Raw genomic sequence first — 24,566 nt, forward strand, 5'->3', positions numbered from 1 at the left:
TGGATGCTGCATCAGCACAGAAATGCTGAGCACAGCACATTTCTGAGCTTTGGGAGGCAGACCGGATTGCTGCAGAGGGAAATGGGTTTCCATTCTTCTCATGACTAGTTCCACACAGTGGGTACTAGTGGTGGGGGGAAATTTACTTTTAAACATTGCAAGCCCCAAAGGGATGAATGTGAGAAACCTTGGCTTTTGCCCAGATCAGAGCCCTTTTTGCAGTCAGATTGAATCGCTTGGGATTCTGATCTCTCTTACTGCTCCAGACCTGCATAGTAAGGCAACATTTCTAAGTGTTTGTTGATGGTGATGATGACAGGGTCTTTAAAGCATCCTGGGGCAAATGCCTGCTTTTCTCTTAAAGGGTGACATTTCTGCAGGCTTCTAGGGTTCAGAGCGACATCATTCAGGGGTGATAGAATGAGCTATTCTTTGTGGTGCTGGCTTTCCTGGCGTAATCCATTTGGAGTAGAACAGGACAGAGCCTAGGACTCATTAGCTTTGGGGGAGGAGTTTGTGTTTTAGTTTCCACCGATGTCTCCCTGAATTGCTCACTCAGCTTCTGGGGTACCAGTTCTATTGGCTAGTCTTCGCTTCCACATAAATCCTGTAGCCGATGGTCTCCGGGCATTTTTGCCACCCTTAGGTTCAGTTTTCTCATCTGCAAAATAATATGACTCACGGTGTGATTATAACCCGGACATCCTGCATATGTACCCCAGAACTTAAAATAAAAATATAAATTAGAAAAAGAATTGTTTAGATGACTTATGACAATGCTCTCTAAATCTTTTTATGATCCCCATTGGTAAAAATTTTACTCTGCCCCCCAATGTATGTATATTTATATATTTGTAAATTATAATGCACTTATACCATTAGCCAACTATCTCAAGTCTTAATATACATTTAGGGTAAGGTTCATTATTAATAATAGTAGATATTAAATCACATTTTTAACCATGTGATAATTTAAAAAATTTTTGGCCAACTTCATATTGGATCTGAATAAGCCATCATTGTAATCTTGTAATGTGGTTGCAAAAAGCTCTAACCAGGAGTAGACCTGTCAGTTCTACCTTGTCAGGTTGCTCGTGTTATTAGTATTCACTTTCATTAGGGATTTCTTTGCGGGAATCTTTCTAAGCCAAGCATCCTCTTTGTGGGGGGTGAGTTTAATTAAAACCAGTATGTATAATCTGGAACTTCGTTTACCCCTCTCACATTGTGGAACTCTTGCTCTTCCCTCAGCATAATGTGTTTCCTGGAAGTGACACTTGGGCTACTGACACACAGACAAAAAAAGTCATCAGTGTCAACCCACATATTGAATATTAATAAAACTCCCTTTCTGATATTTTAGATTATAGGGAGGCTCTGATATTTTCCTTCCTGCGTTTCCATGGATGGTTCTGCATATCTCCTGGGGTAGCTGCACCTTTTTTTTTTGTTTTTTTTCAAAACCACTGAGTTAATGGATATAAACATGCTTTGTAAGTTGCCAAAATGGACTAAACCAAAGTGAGGATGCTGATATCTGGAAGAATTTCTTCATGTGTAGAGCTGTACTCACCTACAGCTCTAAAGACACTTTCAGGAAGGATAGATCTCATTGGTGCTCACAATAAGAATTGGCCCAATAGGCCAGGTGCGGTGGCTCATGCCTGTAATCCCAGCACTTTGGGAGGCTGAGGCGGGCAGATCACGTGAGGTCAGGAGTTCGAGACCAGCCCAGCCTATAATGGTAAAATCCCATCTCTACTAAAAATACAAAATTAACCGGGCGTGGTGGCACGTGCCTCTAATCCCAGCTACTCTGGAGGCCGAGGCAGGAGAATCACTTGAACCCAGGAGGCAGAGGAAGGAGAATCGCTTGAACCCAGGAGACGGAGGTTGCAGTGAGTCGAGACTGTGCCATTGCACTCCAACCTGGGCAAAAAGAGCAAAACTCCATCTCAAAAACCAAACAAAACATTACAAAACAAAACCAAAAAACACAAAAGAATAGGCCTGATTATTCCTAGTTTGTGATTGGAGTCCTGGGCAGGGTAGGCTGGTCACATGGTCATATATAGACATTTCTGACTCCAGCGATGCCCCCTGCATGACTGCTAGAAACATCTCAAATGCAGATCCCCATTCCTCATTCTCCAGATTGGAGACCCAGGAGAAGGATGCCTTCTGGGGTTTAGTATGACCATAGGATTATAAACAGGAACAATGAAAAATGCTTCCACATTGTATTCTCAGAGGGCTTTGCTGAGTTACAGAGAGCCAGAACTATCAAAACAGTTCTAGGAGTTTAGATGGAAGACTCAGAAGTCCCTCTCTGGATCTTGAAAACATCAGTTCTTTCTTCAACAGCACTTAGGTTACAGTGTTCTGATATGAAATAAATCGGATCAAGTCATATTGGGTATTGAGGCAGAAGAGATGCTGCTTATGATCAGACAGACTTAGGGAGAGAGAGAGACAGAATATTCATAAATTATGACTTAGGCCAGGCTTCCTAGGGCGAGTCTCTGTAGCTCACCCTGGGATGACATTCACGGGGGTGGTGGGGACACAGACTTGAAGTCATTGTGCCCTGCAGATTTTCCTGGAGAAATCTAGAACCCCAGCTTTCTCTGGAATAGAGTGATAGTCTCTAAAGGACTCTTTGATAGTTTTCTGGGTCACTCTAAGGGCAATCAAGAAAGACCCCCATCCAGATAACAGCCTGGCTTGACCGCTGGAGGTAGTGATTATCTCTGGAGTAAATTTGGCTCCAGAAAGAATAATAGGGTAGAAGAAGCTCAAGGAGTATGTGTTCTCCACCTCCAAAAAGAGGAATTAAAACAGGAAGAGATCATTTTAACCATATATTCCCTGAAAAATAAACGGCACTTTAGGGCCTTCTTTCTTAGTATGTTCTCTGATAATAGCAGAACTGTTGTTGGGTGCATGCTGCCTAGCAAGACTACAGTTCCCAGCTTACCTTGCTATTAAGTGTAGTCATGTGACTGAGTTCTTGTCAATGGAATCCAAACCATTTCCAGGTCTGTTTATTAATAGAGTAGTGTGTTTTTATCGTGCTGTATTTCTCATTCCCATGGCATAAACCTAGACATGATGATGACCAGCTTCGGACATGTGGATAATGATGATTCTTAAGGGATGGTTGAACAGTGATTAGATCATTGAATCACTATGTGGAGCAAAGCTGCTGTCCTATCTCCAACCCCAAACCTGGACTACTGTAGTTGATACTGTGGTAGGGCTTCCCAGGTCTTCCCCTTTAGTCCTGAAGCACTCATTCTCCCAGATTCTGGGAGCATTAGCACCTGATGGGTCACACTTGAATTCATCTTTAGGAATTGCTCTTGGCCAAAGTGAGCTGCGTCACCAGAATTTGCACTCCCTCCCCCAGGAGCATCCCACATCCAATGATTGGACAGTGCTAAGTTAAATTGGACATGCCTCAGTTTTAGACAACTCTAAAGGGACATCAGAGCCCCATGGGGCATTGGCTGAAGCTTCTGTTGCAACTGCAACAATCTCTCTGCCCAGTTGCTGCTCCAGGGAGTACTCCCCAGTAAACCTCTAGCATGCAAGCCTCCTAATTAATTTATTTCCTGGACAATCCAAACCAATATGCTACTCATATTGTGATTGTTACATTAATGTGGGAAAAAAACCCTTATTTATTTATTAGGTCTCCACAGTGTTGTGTTTATTTCTTACAGCACCTCAAACTTTACCTTCTTTCAATTATTGAGTAGTGAGAAACAAAGTGACCTGTGGATCAGATTTGACTCCTTGTTCTGTTTCATCAGGAACTCATTTTTTTTTTCACTTTGAACTTCACCTCTCTTGGCCTTAATCTTATTTGTGAAATGAAGATGTTGGATTAGATAATTTTAAAGGTCTCATCCAACTTTAATAATCTGTGGTTATCTTCTTTTTAAAAAGTATTTCTTCATGAGGATGGAGAGATACACAGTGACAGTTGTATTCCTTAAAAATTTCCACCCAAGCAAAAGATTTGGAATGTGACCCTCCATCGTGACCTCTCTTTTGCTTCTACTCATCCCTTCTCCTTACCTTCTGCCTGCACCACCTGTCCTCTGTTTCTCTCTGATGCATCTCGTCCACTAGCCAGAGAGGAGGTCCAGAAAACCTCAGTCGTTTCTTTGAGCTCAGCTGCTTCTGTATGCTTCCAGCTGAAATTCCATCTGGAGCTAATGTTGTAGGCCAATTCCTCCTGTGAAAGCTGCCCTTTTTCCATTGCACCTCTCCGCCCCATACCCCAAGGGTTGCTAGGGCAGAACTGGCCACTGAGGATGAACATTGTACTTTTTCTTCCCCAAGTCAGAACTCTTTTGCAATCAAAAGGCTCTTGATACATGTCCCTGAGAACATGATGCTATGCCAGGCACTGTAACTAGCTAGGGGGACCTGGCCCTGCCTTCACTGCACTTACATACAAGCTTGGGCATTGTCACTTGAACAGTCAGAAATGGTTAACTTTTTATTTAATAGCGCTTTGCAGTTTATAAAGTATGTTTTTTTATTACCTCAATTCATCTCTATGGAAACTCGATATTATTATTATTCTCATTTTACAGATAAAGAAAAATAAGTGAAAATGACTGTCCTAAGATCACATCCTAGTTGGCAGAATTAGGATTGGAACCTAGGTCTTCTAACCTCAAAACTTGTACTTTTTTCCTTTCCCCTTTTGCTAACCTAGTAAATTCCTTCTCAAGATTTGTGCCTAGGTCCTCTAGGCAGGTCACTGGACTCCTATGAAACTTGGCTTATGTCTTGGTGGGTAAGTTATTAGTTTGCAATCCACCATTCATTCCCCCAACTAAGTTGGGAATGCCTTGAGAACAGAGATTGTGTCTTGGTCATTCTTGTGTTTCACTTGAATAACTAAATATTCTTGGTTGACAGTAAATTAAATGTGTTTTCTCCCTATAATACCAAAACCCTTTACATTGTGCAATGTTGAGAGTAATGAACATTGGTCATGTGTATGGACAATAGGAAGCTGCCCATGGGTGTGGCATTATAAGCCTTGAGAAATATCTTTTTATTGCCTTCAAAATACATTTCCCAAGTGGCAGTATAACTTTTCATTCCATGGCACACAAGGGTTTTCATTTTTTCCTTTTCTTTTTTCTAGAGACAGGGTCTTGCTCTGTCACCCAGGCTAGAGTGGTGAGGCGTAATCATAGCTCACTGCAGCCTCAAACTCCTGGGCTCAAGTGATTCTCCCATCTGATCCTCCCAAGTAGCTAGGACCACAGGCATGTACCACCAAGCCTGGCTAATTTTTGTATTATTATTTTTTTTTTTGTAGAGATGGGGTTTTGCCATGTTGCCTGGGCTGGTCTTGAACTCCTGAGTTCAAGTGATCCTCCCGCCTCGATCTCCCAAAGTGCTGGAATTACAGGCGTGACCCATTGCACCTGGCTGAATGTAAGGTTTTAAACAGAGGCCCACACTGACTTAAATTCTCTCTGGTTTATAAAAGATGTCTCCCAGATCCTCTTCCAAGAGGAGGTTGGAAGCGCGATGTGGAAGAGGCCCAGTGTAAGAGAGCAGCATTTGAGATGGGGAAAGGAAGATCCACTGAGAGGGAAAATGGGACTAGAAAAGTGGATTTTGGGAATGTTATTGGCAAATTATCTGACCTGGCAGTTTGGCTGGTAGAGTTCTTGAAGCTTCAAAAATTTTTCTACGCCTTCAAGAAGCTGGTGTCAGTGGTGGGAGTAAAGCTAGAGGTAGAGATTTAGGCACTTTGTCCCAATTCTGCCTTTTAAGCAGCTGAATTCCAGGCTTAGGGATTGCTATGACCTTGAAGCTAAATCAGAGGCAGAGCATGGAGCAGCCTGGAAAGGTCCTTGATGCCTCTGCGTGTTCCAGGCATCAGGCTGTGCTGCTTCAGTACCGAAGACAGCGCCCAGAGGGTCCCCTTGGAGACAAAGCTGGGACCTCTGCCTGCCGCTGTTTAGACTGGGAAGTTCTGAATGTTTGATTCAATGTCCTTGGCAAGCTGCGCTGATGATTGAAACTCGGGGCCTTAAGGAAGGCTCAGCACCCAGGGGTGTAATTCAGATTCCTGTGGGTTTTCCTCCAGGCTTGGAATCATTTCCCTTTTGTGTATCCTTTGGGTTTTAAGGCTCCCTTTTCCTTTTCAAGCAGCCTGCGTCACTCCTACAAGAAGGAGGATAAAATCCTGTAGCATCTCTTTCTACTCCTCATAACTGATCTCATTCCCTTACGTCTAAGTAACTGTTTCTTTCCATGGACCCCTGGCCCTCTGATTTCCATGTGAGAGCTGGCTACATAGCTCTGGATTGAAGGGAAGGCATGGCAGCCCACTAAAGTATAATTGGCAGAGAATAGGATTCCAGTTTCTTTTCCATTTTCCAGGCAGTATGTGGACCTTTCGGTAGGACTCATTTGGAGACGTGGTGCCTTAGCTCAATGGGATGTTCCTCCTAGTAGGAAAGTCAAGCTCAATTTCAGATCAAGGTGGAAGATAGCCTCTACAACCCTTCAGGACCTCAGAGATGCCACACATTGTGCAAGAAAGACAAATTGATGTTCTACCTCTATGAAAGGCCATTCTGGGTATAGGTTGAGTTATTCACCAACTGTGTAATCTTGAGTGTGTTATTTAACTTCCTTGAGTGTCAGTTTCCTCAACTACAAAGGAGGATAACAACAAATACCTAAGTTATATGAAATTAATAGGATCATGTATGGGAAGTTGTTTTGTTAACTGTAAAGTAAGCCATAATAATTAATAATAATCGTTCCTACAAAGTCTTTGATGGGAAGGAATATGCATTTCTGTCTTTTAATCACTGTGGGCTAGAAAAATGTCAAATCATGCCCATCACGGAGTCTGCAGATAGTGATGTCAGGCCACTTCCAAGGGAAACTTGTCATCCTACTTTGAGTTGGCTACTGTCTGTGATTGGCTTTGGTCCATTCCATATTCAGAAAAAAAGTTTACTTCCTCCATTAACTTAATAAGCCAGAGACACTCACACTGACACCATTGGTTTATCAGGCAGTCACAGTGTTGCTGGAAACAGCCAGTGACACATCCCCTCCTCGCCATTCCACATGGGCAGGGAGAGAGCTCAGGACCTTGCAGAAAGCCTGTGGGTCTGTATGAGTAATTGTCATGTGCTTCCACCCATCCCCCAGCTCCCTTCATGTCACTTCCACTCATTGCTGTCACATCTTTGGGATGATTTGACTTTCCTTTAGCATTCTTAAGACAGACTGCCTTGTGTTGCCTCGAAAGGAGGGTAAGCCATATCATTACTCAGTCTGAGGACAATGCAATTCTTGCCTATATGCTCCTACAGGCTTTTAATCGCTCAGTAGTCATTCCGTTGTGTCCTAGCATGGTTTGTGCAATGATCACTCTATTTCCCCCCTCTTTTTTTTTTTAACACTACCCCAATCTTGTTCATGTATCCTCCATTCCCTATGTAACCATCTGCCTGTGGAGAGCTGACCTCACCCTCAGCTCCAGAGTGGTTTTGACTGGGGAAAGGGTATATTTCCCCTTGGCTGGTGGTTAGTACTGCAAGGTCTCAGGAAAAGGCTTTCTTGCCTCTAAAGGATGATGAAGGGTCTGGATGAGATGCTAAGAATTATTCCTGCCATTCTATTATTAAAGCCAACTCTGAGGATGACAGGGAAGAGAGATGAAAAGAACCCGAGTCCTTGGTGACACTGCCAAGCCACCAAATCAATCAATTCTGAAAACCTGCATTTCTACTGGCCTTCCTGTTATGTGAGATAATAAAGTTCTTTATTGATTGAACAGGGGTTTCTGTTACTTGCAGCTAAAAGCATTCTGATAGACTCAGTTGCTTGTCAGGAGATGGGTCTAGGTCATTTGTCAGAGATACAAAGCAAATTTGACCTGCTATTGAACCCCACAAGTAGTACCCCAAAATAATCTATGGTGCTTCTTCAACCAACAGCATTTTGAAAACTCACTCCTGCCATTCTTAGCCACTTGTGTCAGACGACATTCGGTGGCAGTAGGTTGAGGACATAGTCTGCCAGTTTGTGGATTCTATTAGGTGTTCGGATTCCTTCTTAATCATTGTTCTATTTCCTCTAGGTGCCAAGCCTCATTTTATAACTTAATTGCTTGATTTGTGTTGTTTTCTTTGCTTTGGTAGGAAGGATGTCCTGTAGTGCCGTTGAACAAAGGTCCTACCGGGGAAGGAGATCTTTGGCAAGTATTAGGTTGGTGCAAAAAGTAATTGTGGTTTTTGCCATTAAAAGCAATTATTGTTTGCGCCAACTTAATAGAAGGACTCAAAACTCCTTGGAATCCAGTTTTGAAGCCCAAGATCCTGTGTATAAAGGGTTCCTTGGGGCGACATTTATTAGTCTTCCTGCAAGGAGCATTTTGAGAGGATATCATGTTTACCGTTCTATGCAAGGCTCTTTAACTTATGACCTCTCAGCTGGAACAATAATTTCCTCCTCTTGACTCTGGGGTATTCCCTGCTTCACACGAGTGACAGACAATGGAGGAAGCCATGTTTAGAGACTGCTTGATTCCTCACACCTGTAGATAGGTGATTGATACACAACTAGATAGAAACTAGAAAATAAATGACAGATGGGGAAACTGAGGAACAAAAGAGGCTATAAGGAGATTAATTCCATATTTAAAATAGATCCAATAATAACATACAGCCCAGAAATAATGCGAAGCACTTCCCACGTGCAAGTTTTTGTGGGACAGATACTTTCCTTCTCCTTCAGGGTTGGGGAAGTCCATGATATAAACAAGAACAAAGTTACTTTTAACGATGAAACTACCACGCCCGGCCTGCTCAGGGATTTTAACTCAGGCCTGTTGGGCACCAAAGGATTTAAGTGTGAAAACTTACAGCTCCTGAATTATTAGAATGTTACTTAGCTCTCCAAGCCCTACCAGTTTCAGAGTGATTCTGACAACAGGTAAGTAGAGCGTTTAGTCTAAACATATGAATAAAGTATTGGATGAATTCTTATTAAATAGTGTCTAGGCTGGGCGCGGTGGCTTATGCCTGTAATCCCAGCACTTTGGGCGGCTGAGGTGGATGGATCACCTGATGTCAGGGGTTTGAAACCAGCCTGGCCAACATGGTGGACCCCATCTCTACTTAAAATACAAAAATTAGCTGGGCGTTGTGGCACATGCCTGTAATCCCAGCTACTCAGGAGGCTAAGGCAGGAGAATCACTTGAACCTGGGAGGCAGAGGTTGCAGTGAGCTGAGATCGTGCCCCTCCCTCCAGCCTGGGCGACAGAGCAAGACTCTGTTTCAAAAAATAATAAGAAAATAAATAAATAAATAAATAAATAGTGTCTAATGTGCTCAATTTTTGAGTGTACTGATTGTGCTAGGATGTTCTAGAATTGCACCCCCAGGCCATTTCTTTCTTTTTAATTTATATGCTGCCAAAGGCTGGGACTACTGGAAATTTCAAATGAATTTTCCTCTGCAGTTTGGGCTAAGAGCTGGGAGTGCTAATTCACAGATGCCTAAACAAACACCGTTTGACATCCTTGGCCTTACCTACAAAATGGGAAGCTGATTACTAAAAAGCGTGCTCCGTAAGCAAGAGCTCTGTCTCTTCTCCTTTCATCTTTGAGTGGTCTGGCCAAGTTGGAAATTGGTACGTGTCTCTGTTTCAGAACTCCCAACAGATCCCTCTGTATTGAGAACTGGTCAATGTGATGTAAACCATAGTTTCTCAGTATAAAAACGTGGTAAATTTGAGACATGGAATTCAAAGCTGAATGTTAAAAACATTTGAAATACAAGTACTAGAATATCAACACACAAAGCAAAGAGTTGGAGTCCTCCAGTACCTTATTTTAAGTAATCTAGGACAGAGAACCAGAGAGTGTTGGATTTAAAATGGGCCTGTCCAGACTGTTCTCAGCCCTGAGTTTGAGGAAATATTAAATAACTTGCTAAAATCACACAGCTATTCAATGCAAGGAGAGCTGAGCTTTAAACCCAAGTCTGTCTGATTCCAAAGGGCGTTTTCTTTTCACTGTATCATTGTGCTAAGAGCAAGCAGCGTCACACAGGGTCTTAGTCCATTTGGGCGGCTGTAACCAATGGAGATGTGACAGATGGGGAAACTGACGAACAGACCATAAGCAGCTTAGCTGAAGAACAGCAGAAATTTATTTCTCACAGTTCTGGAGGCTGTGAAGTCCAAGCTCAAGATAGATTTGGTGTCTGGTGAGGGCCCATTTTCTGGCTCATGGATGGCAACTTCTTCTTGCTGTATCCCTACTGGCAAAAGGGGTGAATGAGCTCTCTGTAGTTTCCTTTATAAGGACACTAATCCCACTCTGAAGACTCCACCCTCGTGACCTAATCACCTCCCAAAGACCCCACCTACTAATGCCATCACCGTGGGGGTTACGATTTCAACAGAAGTTTTGGAGGGACACAGACCACAGTATGGAGAAAATCAAATGAGAGAATGATGAAACAAAGCATACGCTGAGCATCTTATAAGGGGCATGGAAAATGTTCCTCACTGGAGCAGGAAAGGGGGACATGATACCTAGAGGCTGTTTTGAACAGAAACTCCTTCCCTTACATTCGCTTCATCTCTGTGGGCTCCTGTTTGCCCCTGTGGAAGATGCCAGGTGGGTGTTGGGTAGGAGGATAAATTTAGAACAGGGATGTCCTTCTCAGCTCTAATAGTCTAGAGACCTGGGGGCTTATTTGTTTCTTTCTTTATTTTTTTAGACAAGGTCTTACTCTGTTGCCTCACCTAGAATGCAGTGGAAAGATTCCAGTTCACTGCAACCTCTGCCTCCTGGGTTCAAGCGATTCTCTTACCTCAATCTCCCAAGTAGCTGGGACTACAGGTGCCTGCCACTACACTTGGCTAATTTTTTTGTATTTTTAGTAGAGACGGGGTTTCATCATGTTGGCCAGGCTAGTTTTGAACTCCTAACCTCAAGTGATCTACCTACCTCTGCCTCCCAAAGTGTTGGGATTACAGGCATGAGCTACCACACCTAACCCTGTTTCTTGATCTTTTAAACTTGATGGGGCAAACCATGGCTCTCATGTAAATTCCAACTTACCTGTAACAGTGCCAGTGGTGTGATAGCCTTAGCTTTCATGCCAGGCAGGAGAAGAGAAGAGAGGGAGCAGGTTCTGCCACAGGGGTGGAGGCATCAGCCTCACTCCTTGTCTGACCCTACAGAGAACTGTCCCTATCCCCTCTCTGCTCTCCCACTATGATCCTGGGGAGGAGAATGAGATCATGTCTGAAAAGTAAACAGAACTTCTTAGAGCAAGAAGCTGAATAACTTCGAGGCCTGCAAATGCCATCATCTGTCTCTAATTTCTAATCCTCATTCAAAGACCAGATTGAGTTGATCTTTTAAAAGAACTGGTCAGGGTCAGCTCTTTTTTTTTTTTTTTTTTTTGAGACAGAGTTTCCCTCTGTTACCCAGGCTGGAATTCAGTGGCGTGGTCTCGGCTCTCGGCTCACTGCAACCTCCGCCTCCCAGGTTCAAGCTATTCTCCTGCCTCATCCTCCCCAATAGCTGGGATTATAGGTGGCCACCACCTCGCCTGGCTAATTTTTGTATTTTTAGTAGAGACAAGGTTTCACCATGTTGTCCAGGCTGGTCTTGAACTCCTGACCCCAGGTGATCTGCCTGCCTTGGCCTCCCAAAGCGCTGGGATTATAGGTGTGAGCCACCATGTTCAGCCACTGAACTGGTCAGCTCTTGAATCAAAGAGCTGAACCTCTTATTTTCCTCTTCTGGGCTTTCAAATGGTGATAAGAGCCCCTAATGCCATGGCAACAGAAGCTGTGGAAAACCTAACCCAGAAATGTGGGATGGAAGGGACTCCTGTGGAGTTGGCAGCCTCTGAGGAACAAGAGGGTCATCTCCCTGAAGGCCTTTTTCTCCATTTTGACATTGCCCACTGCAGCTAAGATTTTAAGGAGCAAAAAACGTGGGCTCTGGTGTCACGCAGTGCTCAGTGTAAATGCCAGCTTTGATCCTTCCTGGCTTTGTGGTCTCTGAGCCGATGTTGCAGGATTGTTGTCTAGATTATGCCAGAGGATGGATACTTGGAAGTGCTTGGCACATATTAGATGCTCAACACATAGAAATCATTGTGGCCTGTTTTGTTTGTTTGTTTGTTTGTTTTTTCTGAGACAGGGTCTAGCTTTGTTGCCCAGGCTGCAGTTCAGTGGCACAAATATAATTCACTATACTCTCAACCTCCCAGGCTCAAGTGATCCTCCCACCTACAGGTGTGTGCGCCACACCAGGCTAATTTTTTTTTTTTAAGATGGGGTCTCGCTATATTGCCCAGGCTGGTCTCAAACTCCTGGGTTCAACTGATCCTCCTGCCACACCCTCCCAAGATGCTGGGATTACAGGCGTGAGCTGCTGTCCCTGGCCTTTTTTCTTTTTCTTCCCATCAGATGGGTAATGGGCAGACATCGTAACAAGGTTTGAATGAGACACATCTCACACAATCGCCTGAAAACCCAATCATCATGCTTATGAACCACAAAAGGATCTGGCCTGTTTTAAGGACTGGTTTTTTTGTTTTTTTTTTTTTTTATCTCTTGCTGTAAGTTCACTCTGGCAGCCTCTGATGATGAGGTTCGAGGTAGGAGTGAGAATAAGCATCCATATGTCAGGCTTACTTCGAGCTAGAAAGATCCAGGGGAAACCTGCCGGAAATTTTCCTTGTTTATGCGGCTCTTCTCTGCTCAAGATATATTGATAATGGAGGGAAGAGAAAATCTGTAGATGGAGAAGTGGGAATCAGAATACCTGGATTCCTACAGCCTTGACTCCCAGAGAGATCCTGGGCCAGTCGTTTCCTCTCGCTGGCTTTGGACTCTGCTCTGTCCTGTGGGTTTAAAAAGTTGAAAGCTCTTTAGAAAAAGCACGTATTAGAGTTTGGATGAGATGACCCTCCTCTGCAAAATATCTTTCTACTTAGCTCCCTGATGACTGCAATTCTATGCCAGTGCCTCCTCCCCTGGAGTCTGGAGTCAAATAAGGGTTTTGTCTGCTTGGACAAATGCAATCACTGATGAATCACTGAGTACATCATGGCTCTGGGAAGGCTCAAAGAGGAAAGACCAGCACTGGGGTGAGAGGAGAAGAGAACACAGACAGCGGAGGCTGCCAGGCCTCAATACAGCTTCCACCTTCCAGCATTTGCCAAGGGCCAGGCCATTGGCCACCGACCGACAAAGTGTCTGTGCACTGGTAGAGAGGGAGAGAGGAACTCAGGAGCTCACTGTGTACCCTTGGGAAGGCCACTCTGTCTCACCAAGTCCTGTGAAATAAGAGTACTGGGCTGTTTCCACTGTGAAACTGACTATGTACCTGCATGGGAGGATGCTGCCCAAGGCATCAGAGAGCCAGGGGGTAGCAGCCAGGAACTCTGCAGTGGAGACTTTCAGAGCCTGCTCAGAGGGAAGGACATAGCTCATGGCTGAGGCGAGGTTCCCTTCGCCTCTCTCGCAAGCCCTTGATGATAGAAAGGAAGAATACCGGACGTGGGTGGTGGCATATGGAGGGAACCCCTCTCACTCTCACTTATAGTATTATTTTATTTTTTCTTTTTCTTTTCTTTTCTTTCTTTCTTTCTTTTTTTTTTTTTTTTTTTTTTTTTTTTTTTTTTTGAGACAGAGTCTCGCTCTGTCGCCCAGGCTGGAATGCAGTGGCGCGATCTCGGCTCACTGCCACCTCCACCTTCCAGATTCACGTAATTCTCCTGCCTCAGCCTCCTGAGTAGCACACCACAACACCCGGCTAATTTTTTGTATTTTTAGTAGAGACAGGGTTTCACCTCGTTGTCCAGGCTGGTCTTGAACTCCTGACCTCAGGTGATCCACCTGCTTCGGCCTCCCAAAGTGCTGGAATTACAGGCATGAGCCACCGCACCCGGTCTATTTTATTTTTTCCACAAATAATTATTGCCCACCTACGGCATCATCAGGTACTCGTTCACATCAGTGTGCAAAACACAAAAATCTGTGTCTTTATAAAACGTGTGCTCTAGTGCACAGAGACAGACAATGAAAATAAATGTCAAAATCATGTGTTAATAGTGTCCTATGTGATAAGGACTACAGGAAATGCCGAATCGGGGTTGTGATTGTGGGGCTAGGGGCGGGGTGTAATTAACATAGATGACTTTTGAACAAGAATGGGAAAGACCTTGGCTGACCTTATTTAGAATATAACTACACATTAATATTCACAAAATGCCCTTTAATGATGCTATTCATTAGTGCCACTTGTTTGTTAATAATTAATAAACGAACTATTTATCTGTTCATTTTTTTCCCTTTAATAAAGGCTTAAAGGGAGAAAACGTGGAGAGCCGAGGAGACACAAAATGTGCACATAATGTCTCTTTTCCTATAGATGTTCCTGTTTCCCCCCTTATTCCTTCCACGGCCACCTGGGATTTTTCCACGCGGGCTCTGCCTCCTGTCCCCGCCCCCTCCCGCCTCTGCTCCAGTTCTCCCGAGAGCCTGTCAGTTTCAGTCCGCTGCGGGCAGGCGGAGTGGAACCGCCAGGCAGAGGGGGACGGAAGAGGGAGAAGGAACCCTGCAGCTCTGCATCCGGCCGCGCCCACCCCGGCACGCCTCGCCTCGCCTCGCCTCGCCTCGCCTCAGCTCCCTCCACAAAGCGGCACTCGCCTGCAGCTCTGGTTTCCAAAAGTGGTCGGGGCTCTGGCGAAAACGATGCACATGGGGGCAGGAGGCGGGAGGCTCAGGTCCCCTTCCCGATGAACCGGACAACCTCGGGGACAGTCACTCAACTGCAAGTCTTTGCAGTCATCAAATTCGAAATACGGGTGATAATAACATTAACTGTGATACCAGATCCGGGTTCTTGTGAAACTTGAATAAGAAAAATGTTCGAGCCAGAGGGTTGGCTCAAACTTGTAATCCCTCTACTTTGGAAGGCGGAGGCGGAAGGATTACTTGAGGCCAGGAGTTCGAGGCCAGCCTGGGCAAACTAGCAAGACCCTATTTCTACAACAACAACAGCAATAATAATACTAATAAAACAAATTAGCTGGGTGTAGTGGTGCTCACATGTAGTCCCAGCTACTTGGGAGGCTGAGGCAGGAGAATCGCTTGAGCCTAGGCGTTCTAGGCTGCAGTGAGTTATGATCGCACCACTGCACTCCAGCCTGGGTGACAGAGGGAGACCCTATCTCAAAAAGAAAAGAAAGCAGCAACAACAAAGTAAAAAAAAAGGAAAAAAAAAAAAAGTATTTGGAAGTGTTTTGCAAAGTGCCGTAATAAAACTCAAGATATGATTCTGGATGCAGGGCAGGAAGTCATGTGCTCCGTTTGGAGGGGCTAGGCAGGAACAGATGCCCTTGTGGCCTCAAGGAGTTTGTGTTTCCACAGCGGGGAGGATAGGTATGCCTTCACCATAGCAATGCACACTGTGGTCCAAACCTCGGTGGAGCTCTATCCTGGCCTGAGGGTTATAATAATCCCTTCTCTGCATTGGGTTTGAGTAATGGAACTGTAAATGAAGCCGGGTACAGTGGCCGATGCTTGTAATCCCAGCACTTTGGGAGGCTGAGGCAGGTGGATCATTTGAGCCTAGGAGTTCCAGATGAGACTGGGCAACAGAGCAAGACCCTGCCTCTACAAAAAATTTAAAAATTAGCTGGGCCTGGTGTGCACTCCTGTAGTTCCAGCTACTTGGGAGGCTGAGGCTGGAGGATCACTTGAGCACAGGAGTTGGAAGCTGCAGTGAGCCATGATTGCACCACTGCACTCCAGTCTGGATGACAGAGCAAGACCCTGTCAAAAAAAAGAAAAAAAGAAAAAGAAAAAACCCAAAAAACCAACAAACAAAAAAAACAACTCAACAAAATGGAAAGTTGGTAAACGACTGGACTGAAAAAATACAGTTCAAGGACATATGTACATGTGGGGTGGGACTTCTGTTTCACATATGGAATTTGATGATCTGACAGGCCAGGTAGCACCTAGGATGGTGAGCTTGGAGGGATGAGTTAGAAGGGTTGGGGGTGTGGCCAGGATGCTGGGCAAGTGATTAGGATGCTGGGGGTGTGGTTAGGATGCTGGGGGTGTGATTAGAATGCTGAGGGTGTGGTTAGGATGCTGGGTGTATGATTAGGATGATGGAGGTGTGATTAGGATGATGGAGGTGTGGTTAGGATGTGGGGTGTGATTAGGATGATGGAGGTGTGGTTAGGATGTGGGGTGTGGTTAGGATGATGGGGGTCTGGTTAGGATGCTGGGGGTCTGGTTAGGATGATGGAGGTGTGATTAGGATGATGGAGGTGTGGTTAGGATGCTCTGTGAGGGGTGCTCTTCCCACCTGAAGGACCACATTCTCACCGGTGATCCTTACAGATATTGCTGTTCCTTCAAAGCCGTCGGTAAATAAGGTGAATTTTTACATTTTGTTGAGACAGAACAGTTTTTTTTGAGCATGTGCTCTATACCCATTTTCCATTGCTTCATCTGTATTTTTAATTGATTTGTTGGGGCCCTCATTACCTTGTAGATAATACCCCTTTATTGGTTCGCTGCAGTGGTTTTTGCAGTTTGTGGTTTAACTTTGTTTATAATTTTTTTTACACCTTTATTGGGGTATAATTGGTAAACGATAAACCACACATATTTAAAGTGTTTGATTTTATCAGTTTTGGAATTTGTGTACACCATTGAGATCATCATCACAATCAGAATAACATATATTTTCATCTCCCCCCAGAAGAGTCTTTGAGTCCCTTGGAAGTCCATCCTTTTCTCTACTGATATCTCCAGGCAACAACTGAGCTCCTTTCTGCCATCATAAATTAGTTGACATTTTTTTAGAGTTGTATGGTCACAGAATTATACAGTCTATACTCTTTTTTATCCGACTTCTTCCACTCATCATGATTTTGGATTTCATCCATGTTATTGCACGTATCAAAAGTGTATTCTTGTTGCTGAGCAGAATTCCTTCGTGTGGATGTGCCATGATTTATCCATGCATCCACTGATAAACATTTGGGTTGTTTCCAGGTTGTGACTACTAAAAACTGAGCTGCTGTGAAAATTTTTGTACAAGTCTTTGGATGTCAAGTAGGAATTGGACAGCCAAAGATGAAAGCATAATTTAAGGCAGGGGGACTACATGACCATAGAGAGGTAAAGCCCAGGATACCGACAGGGAACAGTGCTGTAGTGGTCCAGGTAGCTGGGGTTTAGGATATTCATTTGGAGAGCAAGGGAAGAAGAAAGAGCAGGTTGGACTCAGATCTCAGAGGACTTTAGAGTTTATGCTTAAGACTTTGTTTCATCCAATGTGCAATTGGGAGCCATGGAAATTTTCTTTTTTAAGGTGGGAAAGAACAATAAGATTTCAACCCTGTTTGGATTGACTTTCCCTCTATCCGTATTTACTGAATAGTTAAGCTTGATGACCAGTTTGCTTTTACCGTTTGTACTGGGTAACATTTACTTACGCTTTAAGTCAGGAGCCAGCCCGTGGCAGAGTTCCTTTCTTGGAGAAAGGAAGCTCTCTCTCTGGCTCACATCTTTCCCCATTTGTATAATATCATAAACATGTATTACTGTGAACTCTCCTCCTTCCCAGGTATCATTTAGGTACTGGAAAGTATGTATTCCAACAGGGTTTGTAAAATGTAAAAATGGAGTTCTGGTAAATAAATTCTAGCTTCTCACTAACTTCCATTGAAAATGGAAGATATATGAAAATCAGAATGTATTATTGCAGAAAAGTATCACCTTGTGATATGGTTTAGCTGTTTCCCCACTCAAATCTCATCTTGAATTGTAATCCAAAATGCAATCCCCACGTATTCTGGGAGGAATCTGGTGGGAAGTGATTGGATCATGGGGGCACTTTCTCATATGCTGTTCTCATGATAGTGAGTGAGTTCTCACGAGATCTGATGATTTTATAAGGGGCAGTTTGCCCTGCTCACTCTCTCCTCCTGCCGCCTAAAGGAGAAGGTGCCTGCTTCCCCTTCCGTTATGCTTGTAAGTTTCCTGAGGCCTCCTCAGCCATGTGGAACTGTGAGTAAGTGAATTCAACCCCTTTTGTTTATAAATTACCCAGTCTCAGTGTATTAGTCCATTTTCACACTGCTGATAAAGACATACCCAAGACTGGGCAGTTTACAAAAGAAAGAGGTTAAATAAACTTACATTTCCACATGGCTGAGGAGGCCTCACAATTATGGCAGAAGGCGAGGAGCAAGTCGTATCTTACGTGGATGGCTGCAGGCAAAGAGAGAGAGAGAGAGAGAGCTTATGGAGGGGAACTCCTGTTTATAAAACCATCAGATCTCATGAGGCTTATTCACTATCATGAGAACAGCATAAGAAAGACCCATTCCCATGATTCAATTACTTCCCACTAAGTCCCTCCCACAACACGTGGGAATTCAAGATGAGATTTGAGTGGGGACCCAGCCAAACCATGTCACTCAGGGAAGTTCCTTTGTGTGTGTGTGTGTGTGTGTGTGTGTGTGTGTGTGTGTGTGATGGCGTCTCACTCTGTCGCCTGGGCTGGAGTGCAGTGGCATGATCTCAGCTCAGCTCACTGCAACCTCTGCCTCCCGGATTCAAGCGATTCTCCTGCCTCTACCTCCCAAGTAGCTGGGATTACAGGCGCCCACCACTACTCCCTGCTAATTTTTTGTATTTTTAGTGGAAATGGGGTTTCACCATGTTGACCAGGCAGGAAGTTCTTTATAGCAGTATGAAAACAGACTAATACACCGTGTAAAAGACATTGTGTGATACTTGGAAGGGACTAGGGTAGGGAGAGGTTCCCGGGACCTGAATAAACAGTTATGTAGTCAGCCTCTCTCCATGGAGGGGCACCGGCAGCTAGAGAGACAACAGAAAAATCAACACCGTGATCACATTCTCATTTTTGCCGTTGTCTAAACCCAACTAGAAGCCAGAGATCATGGGGTCTCTCCTTGTTGTGATTTATATAAGGAGAAAGTAGGACAGAGAAGGTGAGAACATACCTGGGAGGTGCGTGAACACCAAGACCCATGTCACATCTACACCTGCCCCCACCCTAAACCATGCTCCATCTTTCACCTTGCTTTGTGCTTCTGGGTCACCCTGGCCTCTGGCCTCTAGTTAGGTCTGGCCCACAGGAGGCACCACCAGGAGGAATGTGGCAGGGTGTTTATTCCTCTGGCTTATCCTTGCTGTACTGCTGCACCCCATGGCCAAGAACCAAAGGTCACAGCTCCTATTAAGGAGCCCCTCCCCACACAGCTACTATCTCCAGGTTCTGGACACCAAGACCATCCCTTGTGCCTTTGGATCCTGGAGTGGTAAGGCACCGTCCATGTTGCTAGCCCCGAGGTACAGCACCATCCCTTGTTAGTTTCTTCTAGTCTTGCTGCCGCCTCTGTGAATAATCTCTTGCTGTCTCCCCTCTTTTACCTGGCTTGCACTGTCATCCATTTCCTGCCAGGATTCTGACTGTTCATGTTGTGCAGAGACTAGATACATCCTTGCAAGGTAGAAGAGACCAGAACATATTTTAGAGCATGGTTTGTTATTATGGTTTCTTCTCCCTGCGTACCAGCTGATAGGAACATAAGTTGCATTGTGGCTGTGTTTACTAAAGATCATAGCACACGAAAAGTGGGTCAGTGGTTTCATACCTGTTCTAATTTATCTTTCGGCAGATGGCTCCATCTCTAATTCCCGGTCCACTTTTCTTAATTAGGCTGCTGAAATGTTATTTGCTGTGGAAGTTTTGTTCTTTTCAGAGTCCATCAGCCTTCTCTCTGGCCCTGCCCCTGCCCCTGCCCCGTCCAAGGGTCTCTGCCTTGTTCTTGCCTGGACTAGGTGTTTTCTTAGGCTTCTGGTAGAGTTGCACAAGATATAAACTTTTCTTTTGATCCTTGGTTTTTCATCAATTGATGGAAGAATTAGGAAAGGGCAGATGTTGTGTTAATATTAGGAAGCTTGTAGTCCTTATAAGGTCTGGCACCTAATTACACACAAAATACTAACTCTAATAATAAAAATGTTAAAGACATTTGAACATAAAAATGAGCATAAACCAGGAGTAAGTTTAGTCAACAGATATTTATTGAATGCATACTATACTATGTACCAGGCATTGTTCTAGGTACCAAGGAATGCATTGGGCCAATCTCAGCCTAATGGTATTAGTATTAGGCTGGTACTAATAGGTATAATTAGGTATTATGGGCTTCTTAATGCATTAGTGTATCTGCTAGCTAATTAAGTAGTTGATTGAATTACTAATTTTTAGCACATCATTGGAGATTTATTGGGTTTGGTGAGGTCACCACTGAGGAGTGTTGGTCTATTGATGGAGTTTATTTAGAACCTGTCACAGCTGCACTGACCATATAGCATGTTATCAGGCAATGTGTATCCTGTACTGCAGTTAAGAGGACAGGCTTTGCAGTAAGAGAAGCCCATCTTCAAAGCCTGGCTGTGCTACTCAGTATCTGTGTGATTGTTGGTAAGTAAAGTAACCATACTATGCCTTAGTTCTTTGGCTTGTCAAATGGGAATGCCTAGACTATCTACCTCAAAGTAGATGCTCCTACGTGATAACTGTTTATATGCACAACCTTAGGATGCTTACTGTCTCCCCTTAAATTACAGTAATTTTTTGTAGACTTTGCACCTCCTCCTTCAGACTGCATGTACCTATAGGGCAGCTCTGTATCTCTCATGGTGCCTAACATAGTTGCGTGATTGCTGATTATTGATTGATTGGTGATTATAGTTGCTAACACTGACCAAATGCCTACTGCATGTTAGGTGGCACTGTTCTGACCCTTGATGTAGGAACAACTTTATGAAGTAGGAACTCCTATTTACCCACTTTTACACTTGAGAGAATGGAGGTAAAGAGAATGCTAAGTAAACTGATTAAGATTGGCCTGGTGCGGTGGCTCACTCCTGTAATCTAAACCTTTGCGAGGCCAAGGCAGGTGGATCACCTGAGGTTGGGAGCTCGAGACCAGCCTGGCCAACATAGCAAAACCCCATCTCTACTAAAAATACAAAAATTAGCTGGGTATGGTGGCGCATGCCTATAATCCTAGCTCCTCAGGAGGCTGAGACATGAGAATCTCTTGAACCTGGGAGGCGTAGGTTGCAGTGAGCCGAGATTGCGCCACTGCACTTCAGCCTGGGTGACAGAGCAAGACTCTGTCTCAAAAAAAAAAAAAAATGACTAAGATTATTGAGATAGTGAGAATCAGAGTCAGGATTTGAACCCAGGCATCTAGCTCTAGAGCCTACATGTTCACTACTGCACTGTGCTGTCTCCTGGGGATGTGTTTTATGAGGCCCTGCAATTACAGCAATAACTCAGGACATCGGTGGGGATAAAGATGGCTACACAGGTTCTCACGTTTTCTAAGCTGGGGAGGGATGCAGCTTCTTTACGTTACTAAGGTATTGCATTCATTTGGTTCCAGGGTGTGTTCAGTGCCTGGTACATGCTTTTTTGAATTTGCTACTGACCCATTAGAGTAGATTTGCTTGTTCTTTATCCTCCAGTCATGCAGACCTCTCTAGGGGGCCTCACTTTATCTCCCTTATACTTATGCAAAATTCAGGGCTAAAATTATGCTATAGAATAGAGTGGACCAAGCTAACTGAATATGTGCCCATGATCTTCTAAGGTCCTGTCAACTCCATCTCCAACCTAGGAGGATCACTGACTCAAGAAGCAGTGCTCTAGGACCGTAAGGGAAAGAATGCTGGCCTGCAGCTCAGATATTTAGCCTCAGTTCCAGCTCTGCCTTTTACCAGCCAAGGGCCATACCAAAGGAATTTAACCTCTTTGAGTTTCACTTTCTGTTTGCAAACTGGAAAGACCTTTCCCAGCTTCACATTTGCAATTCACGTAAATTCTGTCTTACATGCCTGACTGTATTTCATAAATATTTATTTGAGGACTGCTGATATGGTTTGGCTGTGTCCCTACCCAAATCTCATCATGAATTATGGCTCCCATAATCCCCAAGTGTTGTGGGAGGGACCCGGTGGGAGACAATTGAATCATGGGGGCAGTTCCCCCATATTGTTCTCATGGTAGTGAATAAGTCTCACGAGATCTGATGGCTTTATAAGGGGAAACCCCTTTGCTTGGTTGTCATTCTCTCTCGCCTGCTGCCATGTAAGACTTGCCTTTTGCCTTCTGCTGTGATTGTGAGGCCTCCTCAGCCACATGGAACTGTGAGTCCATTAAACCTCTTTTTCTTTAGAAATTACCCAGTCTTAATCCAGTCTATCATGGATGGACATTTGGGTTGGTTCCAAGTCTTTGCTATTGTGAACAGTGCCGCAATATATACACCATGGAATAGTATGCAGCCATAAAAAAGGATGAGATCATGTCCTTTGTAGGGACATGGATGAAGGTGGAAACCATCATTCTCAGCAAACTATCGCAGGGACAAAAAACCAAACACTGCGTGTTCTCACTCATAGGTGGGAATTGAACAATGAGAACACTTGGACACAGGAAGGGGAACATCACACATCAGGGCCTGTCGTGGGGTGGCGGGAGCGGGGAGGGATAGCATTAGGAGATATACCTAACGTAAATGATGAGTTAATGGGTGCAGCACACTAACATGGCACATGTATACCTATGTAACAAACCTGCACCTTGTGGACATGTACCCTAGAACTTAAAGTATAATAATAATAAAAAAAAGAAATTACCCAGTCTTGGGTATGTCTTTATCAGCAGCGTGAAAACAGGCTAACACAGCTGCCATGTGTAAATTCTACAGCTAAGTATGAGGAAGGCATGGTCTTTGCTTTTAAGGAGCTCTTGGTCTGGTGGACTTGGAGAATTGATATTCTGGGAAGAGGATAATCAAGTATCAGAATAACCAGAGGCACCTGTTAAGAATGCAGATTCCTGGTCCTCACTTCCAACGTGTTGAACTAAAGTCTCTGGTTCTTATGCACAACAGGTGGAGAACTGTCACAGTGCGTCCTTGGATGATGGACCGCAGATGGAACACCCAGCAGGAAGTAACTCCTCCACCGAGGATGGCATTCATCTCTACCACCTGCATGGTTTTTGCTATAACTGTGAGCCTGCTCTATTATTTTCTTAATAGCTTTCTTTAAATTCCTTCACTTAAACATCTGAAATATATTTATTTGAAATGAAGACTATGGCATAAATGTTGATGGGGAGCAAATACTGCTTGCCATGCTAGAAAGCAACTGTAAAAGGAATGCAATGAAAAAAACAGCCACGCAATCCGGCTAGACACTGCTGAGGCTTTGCAGTGTCTAAATGGGTTAAAATGGGTGATTAGCAAGTATCAGAGAGATGAGCTTGTGCCCATAGAAAGGAAGCCCAGTTACTGAAACAGAGGGCGATGCGATGTGGATGGTGATCACTTGAATATTGAATAAGGGGAACAGTTCTCAAATGTATTTTCTTGACCTTTCTTCAGTAAACATTTTATGTTTCACATACAGACCAGTATGTGAAATAGATTACCAACCAACAGCAAGACAAACACCAAAACAGCTGCTCTGCAAAAATCCAGGATAGGGAATCTATTTCCTCCCATGTCAGACCCCAAAGCCCTCAGATTGCACTTCGAGAAGCTCTGATTTAGGGCAGCAGGAGACTCCTGGAGGCCTGGTGAGCGTGCAGGTTTGGGGTTTCATGAGCACAGTGACAGGGTCCTGCAGCCTTTGTTCCAGCATGGACTGTAGGAGCAAGGATAAAGGGTAGGTGTGGGGGCCTGGCATGGTGGATCATGCCTGTAATCCCAGTGCTTTGGGAGGCAGAGGCAGGAGAATTACTTAAGGCCAGGAATTTGAGACCAGCCTGGGCAATATAGTGAGACCCTGTCTCTACAAAAAATTAAAAAAATCGCTGGGTGCAATGGTACATGCCTGTAGTTCCAGCTACTCTGGAGGCTGAGGTGGGATGATGGGTTGAGCTCTGTAGGTTGAGGATGCAGTGAGCTGTGATTGCACCACTGCATTCCAGCCTGGGCAACAGAGTGAGACCCTGTCTACTTAAAAACAACAACAACAAAAAAAAGGTAGGTGAAGGAGAGTGATGAGAGGAGATTGACCACATTTGGGGGATTTTGTGAGATTTTCTGACCTAGGAGTATGGTTGTTTTATTTTATTTTATTTTACTAGTGCCTTCAGATTTAGGGAAACGAGAGGAGCGGAGTGTTCTTGGCCTGGGGCAAATTGCTGGGTTTGTCCCTTTGCTCCGGGAGGTACAACCAAATCCAGGAATAGTGGCTACAGAAGTACAACCTGTATTTTGGATTATTTGTAACAGAAAATGTTTTTGGAAATTGGGGTTATCTGTGCTCCTGTCCCTGTAGCTCTAGTGAATCAGGAAGTCAACTGAGCTCAGAGGGAAACCTCATGTGATCAATCAAACCACTTCTAGGGAATCTTCTGTGACGCCTAATTGGAAGACTT

At 44.3% G+C, this 24,566-nt stretch overlaps 1 long non-coding RNA gene and 1 other non-coding gene across 2 annotated transcripts in view; one reads left to right on the plus strand and one right to left on the minus strand.

Annotated features, from left to right (window-relative positions):
- LOC129135638 (uncharacterized) overlaps positions 1 to 24,566 on the plus strand; it is a 52,712-nt gene that overhangs the window by 1,723 nt on the left and 26,423 nt on the right. The window contains exon 2 of the long non-coding RNA XR_008536614.2: positions 23,071 to 23,191. This is a non-coding gene — a long non-coding RNA (uncharacterized LOC129135638). The remainder of the gene's footprint in view (positions 1 to 23,070; positions 23,192 to 24,566) is intronic.
- On the minus strand, positions 12,497 to 12,600 carry LOC112204305 (small nucleolar RNA U13). The gene has a single exon (XR_002937875.1). It is a non-coding gene; the product is annotated as a small nucleolar RNA U13 (small nucleolar RNA).

This window comes from Pan troglodytes, chromosome 7, assembly GCF_028858775.2.
Source record: "Pan troglodytes isolate AG18354 chromosome 7, NHGRI_mPanTro3-v2.0_pri, whole genome shotgun sequence".
Lineage (NCBI taxonomy): Eukaryota > Metazoa > Chordata > Mammalia > Primates > Hominidae > Pan > Pan troglodytes.